The following is a 15253-nucleotide window of genomic DNA, read 5'->3' as shown; positions in this document are numbered from 1 at the left end:
AATATAAGGAGAGCCTCAGATAGACGGACTGCTCAGGAGTAGAAGTGTCCTTACGGCGTTGGCGAAACGTTAGATGTGGGCAGTTTTCAACTGATGCACAAACAGAACGTCTGAATATTAAGAGAATACATTCACTGGGGCGGGGTTGTTGTCTTCATGAAGGTCTTTCTCATTGTTCGTATCCTGATACAAGATCCGCGAACTTCTCATTGAGCAACTAGTAGATCCGTTGACCGACTCTGAAGTCACAGATAAAGAGACCAAGGCTCTAGGTTGAAAGGCGGGGCGGGGGGGGGGCACCCACGAGGTCCGGCACCTGCAAGGCATTCGAGTCCAGTTCTAGAGGTTCCAGAATAAGTCTGATTTGCTCGCATGAGAAAGAAGTTTCATTTGAAACTAATTTAAGCTGCAAATTCACATTGATTCTTTTGAACTGTGTGTGGTGGGGGAGGGGAGTGGAGATCCAAACTTCTCAACGTGAATACCTTGTGTGAGAAAATGGTGCTTTCTCTGATGGCTGCGGTCGGTGTTGAGGGGACAGTGAACCGCCCCCCCCCCAGCTGGAGGGCACAGGAGCTGGTGAAAGTATTGGTATTGAAGCGAGTGAGAAGGCAGTACAATTTAGTGATGGAGGAGAGGCTACCCTGGGGTCTGAGTGTGCCCTCAGTGGGTTCCTCTTTAAGCAACACGACATGAGGAGGGAGGAGGGGGAGTGTTGGCAGCTCCATCCCAGCTGGAGTTCATTCAAGGGTCTTAAGGCTAAACATCTTTATTGCAAAACATTGTACAGTCTATTTATCAAATGCACATCAGCAACTTGTATCCCCACCAGGGCTCCAAAATTTTCCAGGGTGCATGTGCCATGTGGTGGTCAATGCACCAAGGGGAGAGGAGGCTCTCCCTTCACCTGGGACTCCTAAGGCATTCTTTTAGTCCCCACAGAGGCTTGGACAAAAATTCTAACGACTGGCTTCTTACTTTCACCTTCCACCGAAGGATTCGATAGGGGAAGCTTGCGGGATGGGGTGTGGTGGTGCAGTGCATTTTTTACTCTGAGCCATGCTGGCTCCACTTCTGAAAGAAGGTTCCAGAAAAGGGCCTGATGGTTGGCCAGCAACAGCACATAGGATCTAGGAGGTTGAGGGTAACACAGGCCCAGGAATTGGACAACAAGGAACGGGAACCGCTCTGAAACACTGGGCCCATGCTGTTGTAGCGTCAGAGATGTTTCAAGCCACTGGTTGCCTGCTGCTGGCTGCGAACTCTGCACACAGATGTAGCCTGAGGTTGAGAATATCAAGAATGGTCTGAGAAACAAGCCAGGTCTGAGCACGAGAGAGTGCGGTGGTTGAAGGTGCAGATATCAAAGTCGCACACAAAACCAGGGCTTCTCAAACAGAGGGCTGCCTCCCTTTCCTTATCGGGGGAACCTTGTCACACTTGGTGGAGGCGTCCCTGCAGGGGTATGGGCCAGCAGCTCAGTCTGGAGTCCGCGTCCTCACCGAGAACGAGCGCACCATCTTGTTGGCTGTCTTATTTCATAGACTCAGGCGTCACCCCCACACCTCCGTCAGTGGGGAGAGGAGAGCACGGTCAACAAGCAGCCAAGTGCGGGCGCAGGACCGCTGGCCCCAAAGCAGGGACTTTCTCTGGGAAGTGGAGCCTCCCTACGAATAACATTCAAGGTTAAGGAGTTTAACTATGAGATCAAGTACCCAGCAAGTACTGGGCGATGGTATCATACATTATGTCCCCTTCCCTTGGAAGGGAAAAAATAACGGGTAAATATCTCTCAGCGTAACTTCTAAAGTCTAAATGTTCAGTCTGACACCTGGTGACGCTGTGTTTCCCTAAGCTCTCTTCAGCCGCCGGGTAGTGGGAGGTTTGGTCAGTATCTGAAGCTTGTGGCCCTTGCTCGGGAAGCCAGAGCAGCATCCAGGCAAGAGTAGGTAGTTAGCACAAAGCCCACGGCCAAGTGCATGTCATAAAGATGAAAGGAGAGAAGGTTTGGCTCATTAAAAAAAAAAATTTCTTTTTCAAAGGAAAGAAAGCAAAAGTCCCTATAATCCTTAAGTGGAGAAGACTAAGAGCACACCCAGCCACTGTGGTCATCTGTCACCACAGGCTCACATGGGGGCCCTGGACCCCGAGATGAGCACATTCCCTCTGCAGGATCCAGGCTTCTGGTCCTGAGCCCCACTCAAATCCTAGGAGTCAATCCACAAGTACATTCATGAAGCTTTATTTTTCCCCCCAGAGTGTGGACTTTCAAGCCTGGCACATCGGCGTCTTTGCCCTTCAGACCCCAATGGGGGCACCTGTGCCCTCTGGCAGAGTCAGTGGGGAAGGGAAGGGCCCTTCTAGGTTGGCCTGCAGGGCGCTGGACAAGAGCCTGTCATCAAGCCCGCAGAGAGCCGGGCAGGTGCTTCTGAGGCTGGACGATGGAGTTATTAGGGCCCTTGCCCTGACTTGAAAGTAGTGGGGACTAAACTTCAGGAGAGGGCTAATGAGCACATTTAAGGAATGCCAAACTAGAACATTCTGGGGCAGATGGGATTCCAGATCTTTTATAGCCTCTGGACTAGTTGGCAGCTTCTCAAGGAGACTTAAAGTCTCAATGCTTTATCCAGAGTCACAAACAGTCATGACTCGGCCTTGGGAAATTAGACTTCCTCTTCTTTGTATGCTGCCATCTGAGGCTAAATCGAATAATGTCTCAGCCTCGGGAAGCCAGGAGCCACCCCGATAAGCCTCCCATGAGGAGCGGCCTAAGTGCACGGGACTCCTGGGGAAGGAATCTTCTCTCCACCTCCTGGACCTCTGTTCCCCAGGGCCACCTGTGCCAGTGGGAGCCAGGAGAGGACAGCCCCATTCTGCACAGACAGCTAAGGCCAAGTCCTGGGACCTGTCATGGCCACTGAGCAGGACCAAAGGGGCAGGGGGGTAGGTGGGTGCCGACAGGAGGCCTTCAGAGATGCCGAGTATCTTTATAGGGCCAGTCCCACCCTGGCAGGTCCCCTTCAGTACTGAGGGGACTAACAGGTTCAGGATCTGTGTAGCAAAGCCATGCCAGGTGCAGGGGCGAGGTGCTGCGGCGTGACCCACGCAGCAAGCCAGCACCCTGGATCCCCTGCACTCCTAATTCTCTCTCCAAGCTAGTGCTTAGAGCTGAACTTCCAGCCTTGCTTGTCAAGTTTTGAGGTCCTGACCCTCTCTGCAGGGCATACACCTGAGCTAGTTCCACTAGGCCTGGGAGAGACCTCTTTCCTTTCTCAGATGCCCCTGGAAGGTGCCCAGACACATGAATAATTTGACCCCAGGTGCCTCGGAGGCAGTGGAGTGTCCCCGAGCATCGTGGTGTAGGGACCTAGGGCTCTGGGACCGTCGCTCTGAGCTCAGGCCTTCCTGGGCCACCTCCCCCCAGCACCCTACAGAGCCAGCTGGAGAACCACTGCCTCGTTCTCTTTCTGCCGCTCCTGAAGCAAGCAGCCCTGCAGGCTTCGTGCTTTCTCCTGAAGTCCTACTGACTGTAGGAGCAGAAAAAGAAGTTACAATTTTAAAGTAAGGCCAAGCATGGATCCCAAGGGTCCTCTGATGACCCCATGTAGTGGGCAAAATACAAACTTCTGAGGGGCCATCAATCCCAGTGAGAATCATAATATAAACATGGGACTTGCTACAATCGTTTTTCTGAGGTTGTGTGTGTGTGCGTGTGTGTGTCTGCTTTGCTAATAAAGCAACTCTGGGCTCATCGCCCTTCCTGCCGATGCCACACGCCCTGAGGAAGGCCACGGGAACACTGGGGGGGAGGCCGAGAAGAAAAAGAAGCGAAGGGGCCCACGCGAGGAGGACAGTGGCATGGGGCAGGGCCAGAGGTGCCTGTGAGGCTTCTGGAGCCCTCCCTGTGGCCTCTCCCAGGACAGCAGGCTGCAGACCACAGCCTGGAGAGGCTGCTTCCTGAAGGCCCCTCTCTGGTTCCTCTACTGGGAGAGGAGACCCGAGGATTCCCGGCTCTCAGTGTCAATGGGAGGCACCCAGAGCACCTCACTGCTTTCTGGCCTTAACCATGACAGACAGAAAGTTGCAAGGCTCTGCCCTCCCTGTCCCTGAAGCTCCCCTTGTCCCAGGCTTGTTACAAATGACTACTGTAGGAAAATAGAAGGTGATGACAGACATGGGCTGTACAAGGACAGGGAATGCTGGGAAAACCCTGTGCCCACCACAGTCTTTGGGGTCTCGGCGCAGGAGCCCAGCCTGGGGGGGAGAACCCATGAGGGGTTCTCTGGAGCGCTCCCACCAATCCCCAAATAGCTGCTCCTCTTTTCTAGTGGTTGTCATCTTTTACAAAGATTGTGGCAGTAAAAAATTAAAAATGAAGGAAAATACCCTTTAGACAGCATGCCCCCCTCTTCCAAAATTGTGCAGACAGTTCGAGAGCAGCTGCCATCCTGCAGGGCGGTAGCATGCGCCTCTTCCCACGTCTGCTCCCAGATAGAGAGAGAGAGAGAGGGCGTGGGCCTGAGCGACCAGCCCTGCTCTGATTCTCCGTCAGGAGGTGTGTGTGGTGGGGGTGGCGTCTAGGGCAGGGAGGCGGGGCTTTATCTTTGACTTTTTTTTTTCTTCTTCTTCTTTTTTTTTTTTTAAACAGACCACTCAGCTTGCTCCAAAGATGTCTCTCTCTGATTCTGGGGACTGGGGCCTCGATATCTCAAACAGCTCCTGTGGAGACTGAGAGGATCTTCTGGAAGTTAATATCCTGAGTACCTCAGAGAGCTGCTTCTCAATAGTCGTCATTCTGGTGCTCAAGGCCTTGATGTCCTCCTTCAGCTCCTGTTTCACCTCCAGGACCGCAGCCTGCAGCGTCTGCTCGGGGATGGGGTAGAAAGAATGCTTGACCTCCGCCAAGATGGGGCTCCGGTCCTGGGGGCTCCTGGCCTCGCCGACGTTGTCCAGACGCAGGTCACTCTTGGTGATGCCGCTGTCACATGAGTCCGTCTTCTTGAGCGTGGCCTCTCCGGACACCTTGGTCCTGTCGGGGAGCGTCTCCATGGACTCGGCCTTGGCCACCTGGCTCCAGTCCTCGGCTTTGCTGCACGCATCCCTGAAGCGGGCCCAGCCCTTGCGCCTGGCGCAGTCGCCGCCGCCAGCCCTGGAGCCCAGGCACTCGGCCCCGGGCGCGTGCAGCCTGCCGTGGTCTGCCACCGCCGCCGAGGAGGCCGCCTGGAAGGCCACGGGTGTGGCAGGGCTCTCGCGCACGGTCACCACGCTGGCCTTCGCCAGGCTGTGGTTGGCCGAGGCGTGCTCGGGGAGGGCGCTGCCCTTCTCCACGTCTAGGTCGTCAGGGTCGCGGCCGCCCCGCTCCGCGGCCAGCCGGGCCTCCTTCTGCTGCCGGAACCTCTGGAAGAGTCGGCGGACAGGGTGGTCCGGGGGCAAGATCAGGGGGGCCTCATTCTTGCGTTTCATGCGCTCTTCCTCCTCCCGTTTCACGTCGCTGATCTTCCGGAACACAATCTGCAGGGAGACAGAAAGACAGCAAAGCTCAGTCCCTCTGCAGTCAGCCTCTTGGGCACCCAAGGGCTGCGTGCACGCACCGCGTGCCCACATCCCTACTGAGCCTCCCTGGGCTTTGCTCAGGGCCTTCCCACCCCTGCCTTTCCCGACCCTCGACCCTCGTTCTCAGGAATGACTCTTGCCCTCATCGTCTTCAAGAGAAACAAACCCACCCTCTCCATCCCCACATGCCGGGGAGGCTGGGGATGCCAAATGGCCTCCGCCCCGGAGACGGTCCTGGCGCCTGAGCTGGCCCCGGTGAAGCGGTCCTTGCCTGCAGTTCAGCTTTTCAAAAATCATTTTTCTTTTCTTTTCTTTTTTTTTTTTAAGATTTTATTTATTTATTCGACAGAGATAGAGACAGCCAGCGAGAGAGGGAACACAAGCAGGGGAGTGGGAGAGGAAGAAGCAGGCTCCCAGCGGAGGAGCCTGATGTGGGGCTCGATCCCAGAACGCCGGGATCACGCCCTGAGCCGAAGGCAGACGCTTAACCGCTATGCCACCCAGGCACCCCCAAAAATCATTTTTCTGACCCTGCCTCCGACCTGCCACATTGGAACTTCCGGACAGGAAGGCCTGGAATCTGTGACGCGGGCGTGAACGTTTGCGCACGCTGCTGTACACCACGTTCCAGGCCCGGAAGGTTCAGGGGAGTCCCAGGCAGGGCCACGGCTGACATGGCCACTGGCTTCTGCAGGTCCGGACCCTAAGCGAACTCGGCTGGCTGTGAAAGCAACAGCAAGTCTCACTTGGCAGCCCTCCCTGTCCGCAGGCGGCTCACAGGGGAAGAGCGCACGGCCTCGCACGCGGCCTTGTCCTGACACTAACAACCGCCGGGATGGCTCGTAAGACCCTTAAATGCTACTTCCTGTATTCCATGTAGCAGCACCGGGGCCCGGGGACACATTCCCATTCTACAGAAGAGGAAAACCAAGGTTCAGGGTAGCTAAATGTCACATAAAGGTTTGCCGTAAGCGACTCCTACCCGAGCCATCCAAGCCCAGACCCATCAGGCGTCCAGCAGGTGCGCACTCGTGATCACCGTGCTTCATGCGGAGGGCGGACGGACGGTCAGGAGGCCAGGCCGTGAATCTGGCCCTGCGTGCAGCAAGAGCCACACATGACCGGGCTTTCCCCTGCGCTGACCCCCGATTGTGGGAAAGCTGTGTCATTTCTGGCTTACGTGGCATGTGGCAGGTGCACTCATGGACATGTCTGACGTGTCCCACATCTGAACTTGTGGGAAGCCACCGGCAGTATATTGTTATAGAAATCACTGGCCTGAGGCCCCGTCTTGAGATCACTGAGAAGCAGAGGAGAGGCCTGTGTAAGGGAGAGCAGCAGCTTTTCCATCATCGCAATCTGGAAACCCCTGTGCCGTGTGCGGGCAGCCTGGGACCAACCCAGAACCTGCCCCGAGGACCCGCCACAGGATTCTCAGGTCTTGGGGAGGCACACGGGGTGGCAGGCCAGGAACATGGGCTTTGGGGTCAGAAAGAATTAAATCCCAGCTGTGCCGCCCCACTGTGTGACCTCACACAGGCATCTTAACTTCTGAGTCTCAGTTTCCTCCTTCAAAAGTGGGAGAAGTCCCCACTTCTCTGACTTGGTGTAAAGCCAACGCAAGATGACTCCTGTGACAGCACTGGCCCACGGTAGATGCTCCCTCACCCTTTCGAGGCGTCAGCTACCCTGACATTCAGCTACCCTGGTGCATATCCAGGTGCATAACTCACCCCCTCCTCCAGGAAGCTCCCCTGCCCCGAGTTCTCCGATGGCACTACTCAGTAGGCGCCCACAGATGACGACAAGATGGTCATCCGACAGTAAGACATGCAGAGGAAGCCGGCGCACGTGGAGCCGCTCGATGCAATCAGCAAATCATTGGCAGCCCCAAGGCTCACACCTGTCATCTGCCTTCTCCCTCAGAGCCCTTGAAGCTGGATGACTGGATGCCTGGGTCATTACCAGATGGGGATGCCACTCCTCTTGCCACCTGGTTAAACCTTCATGCCACACCACCTGGGCCCCAGGGCATGACTTTCCGGCCTGCACTGGGCAGCATTTCTCCCAGCCCTGCCCCTCCCAGCAGTGATTTAATAACCTGCCTCCCTTGTTGGTCCCCTTCTGCTACACCCCGTCTACTCCTGTAGCCCAGGCTGCAGATCCGAGCTGTGGGACTCAGGAGAATCCCGCACACCTTGAAGAGAAACCCGACTAAAGGCATCACAGGGAGAAGGGATGATAAGTAGAAGGAGCAGGACCCTCTCTGCCCCTCCCCCAGGGCTCCGAGTTAGCAGACTTCCGCCTCCCTTCCTCCCTCTGCTCCAGGGGCTCTGCTCTGGGAATGGCCCCTGCTCTCCATTGGGCATCCAAGTCCTAGCCCTGACACGAAGACGCAGCTCAAATAGCACCTCCTCCAGAAAGCCTTCCCTGATTCCGTGGAGCTCTATGTTACCTCCGGCCTCACAATACCAACAGCCTTTTCTGTGCTCACACCTCTCCTCTGCCCTAATTCCTCTCTATCCTGTGTCCACTCGTAGTAAAGCTGCCGTCTGTTTCCTCCCCCAGCCACATCCCTTCGTAGAGAGGGGAGGAGGGAAGAAGGGAGGGAGGAAGGAAGGTGGGACAGAGTAGGGAACGAGAAAGAGGAAAGAGAGTGGATGAGAAGGTACATGCACCCAAGAGTTGGTGGCTTGAGCTGATTACTCGGTTCCTGCCCTTTGTTCTGTAGGACATTGGATTCTCAACAGTATCGTCCTGTTTTTATTTGACTTAGAGTGGGGTTCTGTTCCTTGTAAGCAACCATTCCCAAATGAGATCCCAGTTATTTACATCTGTATCTCGGAAAGCTCCCTGAGGGCCTAGAAAGGTATTTTACATATCATGTTGTATCTTCAGCTTAAAAAAAATTATTATCTACCCTAAGAAAGCAAGATTGTCTGTTCTGTCCACTATTTCTAGCAGTTAGAAAGTGCTAGGTACCTGGAGGGCCCTCAATAAGTATTTGTGAACTAAATGAATACGCGAGCTAATGAATCGGTGGGAGAATGTGTTCTGCCCAGAAAGAGGAGCCACAGATGTCATAATTGATGATCTAAAGGAAGAGACCGGCTTGGAACACACACGGTCCTGTTAGCGACTCTCTCAACATCAGAGGGTAGGGCAGCTCTTGAGACTCGAGATGTTCTAAGACGAAAGAAAAGGAAGTACTCCTTTAGACACTGAGGAAGCAGCACAAAACTTATCCCGAGAGGTTGTACAGTGACGTGTACCAGCAGACTTACAGAGGCTGTTAATATGCATTCATAGTGGACGCGTGTGAGGGGCAGGACAGCCTCTGCTCTTCAACCAACGGCCCCGTGGATCCTGGACTAGGGCTGGAGGCCCAGCCTGACCCAGGCAACGTGTTCAGATGTCGCAGCTGTGTCAATGGGGCAGTTCAGCACGTCCGGCCTGGGGCTCTCCATAGGACGAGACAGGGATGTCTGGCCCTGTGCTGTTTCTTCTGAAGCCTCTTGGCTTATCCCAAAGTGTCATCCTAGTGCTGCCGTCAGCCATCCTGTGTGCTGGAGGCAGCCCCACCTGAACTCCCGATGGGCAGATGAACCAGGAAAGAGCTTCCCGCCCTGCAAAGATGCCCGAGCCCTCCTTTGAGAATCAATGAGTAATGATGACGTGGTCTGACAGCTGTGCTGACCTGGGGTCTGAGGTTCCGTTTACTAACTTCACCTGCGTTTTTGGAGACATTGTTCTTGGTTCTTGGTTGTCTCCGAGGCAACCACAACCACACATTTGGCCAAGTATTTCATATCTGAGTGGGCAGGGGTGGCCACATAACCCACGATAATGAGGTCTGTGCTGCCAGCGCCAGGCACAGCAGCTCTCCGTGTGCTCGGAGATGATCCAGGGTTCCAACGGCACTCTAGGAAGGAGAGGCAAGACCCGCAAGCCCCAAACCCAGGGTGCTGTCTGCTCTGACCTGGCACTGAATGGAAGCCTGAGGAACAAGTCTATCCAGCTTTTCCAAAGTGTTCCATGAGGTTTTAACAGGGATCTTGAGAGGGAAGAAATTTCAAGATAAATTTGAGCCGCACTACCATGTTAAATTAGTTTCTTTACTGCAGGACTTCTCAGAGCCTTACCATGTTAATGTGTCTTCTTTTATGAATGTCTAAGAGGAGAATATTGCATGTAGCATTTCTTAAATCCTTTCCCTTAGACCCCCTCTTTTGAAAGGGTCGTGATTCCTAGAAACCCCTCTGGAAAACACCGAAATTATCCATGTGGGGGAATGTGCACTGCTCTGATGGATAGGAGGGCCATTTCCTGTGCCATATTCCAGTCACACGGTGCCTCCTATCTCTAACCCCACTGTGGAGCTGCAGAGGGCAGGATTCTGGGTTTCCATCGCCCCCTAGTGGACGGACAAAGCTGCATGATCAACTCTCCTGCCTCCCGCCCCTCAGGCACTGGGTATGCTCCATCCTCTGAGCAATTTCTGGTCCTGAAGAGCCCCGTTCCCGTACTTGAAGCTCCATGCCATCTCAGCTCCCGGCCCATCCCTTCACCCTGACTCCTATGTGACCTTCAGGATTCAGCTGCGGAGTCATGTTCTCTAACAAGCTTCCCTGACTCTCCCCACCCCCGGGAGTCAAAGACCCTTGCTGCTGGGAGCACAGAGCCCCGTCACAGATCACTGCAACCATCCTGAAAAGCAGCATTTTGCTTATTCGTCTTTTCCTTAGAGGGAAACTCTCTGAAGGCAGGCACAATACTTTACTCAGGTTGGGTTCTTTTTCTCATCTTCGGTATCATGTTTGATATATATAGTGCTTAATCAATGGTCAGTGAATCACTGAATATGTCAATGAATAATTATGGCCGTTTCCCTATTTGTGAGCCTGTGCTGGGGTGAAAGAAATGCTGCGTGTGCCACCCCCGAACACACATACACACACACCTGTTTCGGATGTTCACGGTCTAACGGAGAGCAGGAGAGACTACAAGTGGACTTCTGCATGCATAACAGACACGCTCCGGAAGAGTAGTGAGCGCATGGGCCCCGATTTACGATATTCCTACCTTAACCATGGTGCTCAAGGGATACCCGTTCACTAGGAATTTGAATTATGCATTTGCTGGGGCAGGACGATGCTCTCTCGTGATGCCAGGCAGAGGCAGCGAGCCCCAGCTCCCAGTCGGCCAGGGTGGCAACTGACCCACGTAGGACCGTTATCCACACAACCACGCTGTTTTTCCCTTTCAGTACGGTGCTCGATGAATTACATGAGATGTTCAACACTTTATTATAAAATAGGCTTGTGCTAGAGGAAGGCCACACAGCTAAAGGTACAAACAGAACTTCGGGGGCGGGCTGGTGCTCTCTCGTCTTGCCATCATTCCACTGGCGACGGGTAGCCGGGGCCGCAGCACCAGGGGTCAGTCTGGAGACATTGTGACCAGGGACTCTCATCACCCGCCAGAAAGGCCACAACCTGGTGACAAGCTGGCCTGGGTCCAGTCACCAATGACGGGATCGGTCTGGCTCGCTCCTGGCCAGCCAGAGTCCTGCGGGCCCCAGGGGCATATATTTTCCCTTGCCTGACGTGGGGGGCACAGGAGGCCCCCGCAGAATGCGAGCGGCTCATGACTGACGGGAGCCTGGGGAGACGGAGGAGGCCCCAGGGCAGGATGGCCACTGCGCCCCACGCATCCGTGTCTGCATCCCTCTGGGCGCGCGCCGAGCAACAGCCTTGAGCCCGGGAGGCCTCTGATAGATGCTGTTGAGCTGAACCGAACTGACGCCAGGCTCGTCAAGCTACGGGGCTTTCTGCGCCGCTACTTCCAGTGTGTTTGAAAAAGCAACCCCCCCCCCGCCCCCCGCCGGAGGCTGAGGTGAGTCAGGACGTTTGATGCTCTTCTGGGTTCCATTCACGGAGAGCCCCGCCTCTCTCAAGCCTGAGCCCTTTCCAAGACCCAGACCCAGACCAAGGGGGGCAGGAGTCCCCTCGGCGTCGCTGAACAAGAGGGTCCCAGCTGCACAAGTCTGGGAAAGACAAGACTGGGAAGGGAAGGGTCCACCTGGAGTCCGGACAGCACAGAGGGTGAGGGGAGGGCAGCTGAGTGGGAGCCCAGTTGCTTGCAAGAGCTCAGGTTGGAAGCAAAAATATATACATAATGTCAACTCTCAGTGGTTTAAATGAACAGAGACTGAGCATGAATCATAGAAAACCATACATAAACCAAAAGGAATTTATTTTGGTTTCTATTAGATTCAGACACATGCCCCCGATCCCAAACATGGAGAAGCAGGACGAAGAACACAGGCTTGGAGTGGTCCCAGCCCTGTCACTGACCAGCTGCTGTGTGGCCGTGGGTAAGTCATGTCCTTCCTTGGCTGGACCAGATCAGCAGTTCGCAAATCTGGCTGTGATTCAAACGTCTGGGAGAGGCTCCTTCTACTGCGAGAACTTCCTGCGGCAGGGTCAGAAACGCATTGGCAACAAGCTCCCAGGTGATTCTGACGCCGGCAGCCTGACCAGATCTGCTGCTGGGGTCTCAGAGCCCCTGGACTGATGACTAGTGAGGTCCCAGCCCTCTGCTGTCTTCCGTTTATACACGCATGCTCACGCAGAGGTGTGGGCACATACCACCCCAGCCCCCTGTGCACCCCTCTGTCGGAACCACACTTGCAGCCAGGCTTGGCCCTCCCGTGTGCTGCCTGGGATTGAGTGGGGTGGGCTGGGGGCAAGGGGTTTATGGGGATGAACGGGTGTGGGGGGGTGACCTCAGTGAGACCCAGTGAACCTCTGGCCCCTGGAAGAGGACTGAAAGAGGCCTGATAGGCCCTGCCATCACTTTGGCTCCTTCTCCCTTTGATCTGACAAAAAGAGATCTGTGGTCTGGAACAGAGGACGCCAAGCCAAGCAAACATTTATGGAACGCTTACGGCATGAAGGGCACTCGGCAGGGTACACACACATGGCCGCTCCATGACAGGGGGAGCCAGGCCTCTTCTCCCGGAGCTGGGCCTGTGCTGGCACAGACCCAAGCCACTTGGAGGGACAGAGCAGCAACGGGGGCTGGGGGGGGGGCAGGTCCCCAGCCTCCTGTCCCTACAGGCCCTGGTGACGTGTCCTGCTCCTCATAGCTTCCTCTCCTACCAGCCCCCTCCACCAGCAGCCCTGCCTGGTTTTACGACAGAGCATAAAACATGAAGATTAATAAACAGGACCATTTATGAAACTGAAAACGTGGAAAAACAAAGTGGAGATGGACTGATTTGATAAGGCAGTGGGCTGGGTGTTGCTTTTGGAAAAGGCCAGTTCTTGACCCCCTCCGAAGGGCTCATTATAAGTGCTGCTTTTTTCTCTCCCCAGCAGCATGAACATGTGGACTGCCCAGGAAGGGTCAGGGCTTCCAAAAGGACCGACAGAGGCCAGTGCAGGTCAGACACCAGTCACGGAGCTCAGACGGTGCACGGCCCGCCCCTGCGGCTAGAGCGGACGGAGCGCAGCTCTGCCCGCCCTCCTCCCTGCCAGGGACACCGGCTTGCGGGGAGACAGACAGGCCGGGCGAGCACAGCCTCGACAGCAGGTGCAGGGGGCTGGGGTGGCAGGCACAGAGTGACAGGCCGCATAAGCACCGGCTCTGGAAATCAGCCAGCCTGGGGATCGTGCTCCCTGTGCCTCGGCTTCCCCACCTGCACAAGCAGACCACGTGACTGAGTCACGGGGCTCGTGTGAGCGGTAGGTTGGACCATCTCAGTAAACCCTGCAAAAGAGTGTTGGGCATCACATAGTTGCTGAAGAAGTGTATTCTGGATCATTCCCTGTGGGGGTGACCCTTGAGATGATTCTGGAAGGAGGAGCTGGAAGTAGTCAGGTATAAAAGGTGAAGAATTTGGGCGGAAGTATCCAGACAGGAACAGTGCAGACAAGGACACAAGGCAGAAATGCCACCAAGGGAGAAGTTTGTGTCTGTGCGAGCAGCCCGGCGGCCGGTGCTCACACTGACGGAGAACGTCCTGTGCCGGGCACTGCTGTCCCATGTCTGACGGGTGCTGTCCCATGCCATCCTTACAGCAGCCCCAGTAGTGGGGTACCATTGCTATCCTCATCTTCCAAACGACAAAACGGAGCCTAGAGAGCGATAAGCGACTCTCGAAGGGCACGTGAATGGTGGAGGTGAGACCCAAAGCCGGCGCCTGAGTCCGCGCAGGCTCGAGTTCTGAGCCATTCTGCTCAGGGAAAATGCCTTGGAGTTTAGGGAAAAGGACAGTTTTTTCTCAGTGTTTCTTGATAACCTCTATCCCTCCCCAACCCTCCCTCTCCACTAGTTTCTCTCACTCCCCGTCCTTCGGCAACTTCTCTAAAGAATTCAAGGGCAGTTCTATGAAGCAGAGAGATCTGGCCAAGAAGCTGAGGCTCTCGGAGCAGTCAAGGTGGGGGGACGACTCCCCAGGTACCTGAGGCTGGGCAGCCCTTCAATTGATCGGGATGGAGGAATAACTTAAGGTGAAATCGAGACTTCGAGTGGTCAGGACGAGCAGCAGGGGCTGGGTGTTTGGGTTATGGGGGAAGTCGTGCCTCCCTGGAGGTGCTGGGGTACCAGTTACCCTCCTAGTCATGAGTGACCTCGAGGCACAGCACTGGGAGGGAGGAGCAGGAATGCACAGAAGCCCCAGGGGACCTTCTCCAGGAAGCATCTAGAGAGTGGAGATGCTCTGCTCCAGGTGGCCTGGTCCGGTGCGTCTCAGAGCACTTCCTGCACTTCCTTCTGGCATTAAGCAAGAACCACCTTGCCCGAGCAAGACTAGCATCATCTCATTCCTTCTTGGCCCCTGCACCCAGGGCAGGTGGGTCAGCAAGGTCTTCTTTGGACAAACTAACCTAGGGCATGAAAGACTCCTACAGACGCACCTGTTCTTCTGTCTTGAGGATGATACGAGGCCAAGAGGGCCGAGGAGCCTTCCTTCTCAATACTGCCCGGTAAAAGAGATGCATTCCTTGGCTGCTGTTCGGGGAAGAGATGATGCCATTGCATGGGGGCTGCTGGCCTCTGGCATTTCACTAGGGCCGTCTCTATCCCTCTTCTCCTCGCTTTGTGCTCCCTAGTGTAGTGGAACGAACTATGGTCACCACAAATATGTCCACCCGGAACCTCAGAATGTGACCTTACTTGGAGCAAGGGTCTTTGCCCATGTAATCAGGTAAGGATCCTGAGATGAGATCATACCACCTAAGGGCGGGCCTTAAATGCAATGGTGAGTGTCTCTGTAAGAGATAGAAAAGAGAAGGCACGAAGCACAGAGCCAAAGGCCATGTGAACATAGAGGTAAATACTGGAGCGATGCAGCTACATGCCAGGAGATGCCAGGGATTGCTGACGGCACCCAGAAGCTAGGAGAGAAGCTTCCAGCAGGAACTGACACTTTTTCTCAGGCTTCTGGAAGAAGACATTGCTTTTGTTTTAAGCCCCTCCTCCAACCCAGTTTATAGTAATTTGCTATGGTGGCCCTTGGCATCTAGGCCTCGGTTTCCTTTCCTGCCGCTGCTTCTTCCCATCCTGCATGTGGCCCTTCCCAAAGCGCAGCCCTTTGTTCTCTGTGCTCCCGCCGGCTGTCCTCCCAGCGCCCTCCTGCTTCAGCGCACACTGTGCAGCTGAGAGCTCACAGAGGTGCCGGCCAGACCCAGTGCAA

At 55.1% G+C, this 15253-nt stretch overlaps 1 pseudogene; it reads left to right on the top strand.

Annotated features, from left to right (window-relative positions):
- The first annotated feature begins 11853 nt into the window (after nucleotides 1-11853).
- LOC103672534 overlaps nucleotides 11854-15253 on the top strand; it is a 20001-nt pseudogene continuing 16601 nt past the window's right edge.

The sequence above is a fragment of the Ursus maritimus genome, unplaced genomic scaffold, assembly GCF_017311325.1.
Source record: "Ursus maritimus isolate PB19 unplaced genomic scaffold, ASM1731132v1 scaffold_2, whole genome shotgun sequence".
NCBI classification, from domain to species: domain Eukaryota; kingdom Metazoa; phylum Chordata; class Mammalia; order Carnivora; family Ursidae; genus Ursus; species Ursus maritimus.
Note: the sequence above shows the minus strand (reverse complement) of the source record. Positions and strands in the feature narration are given on the sequence as shown.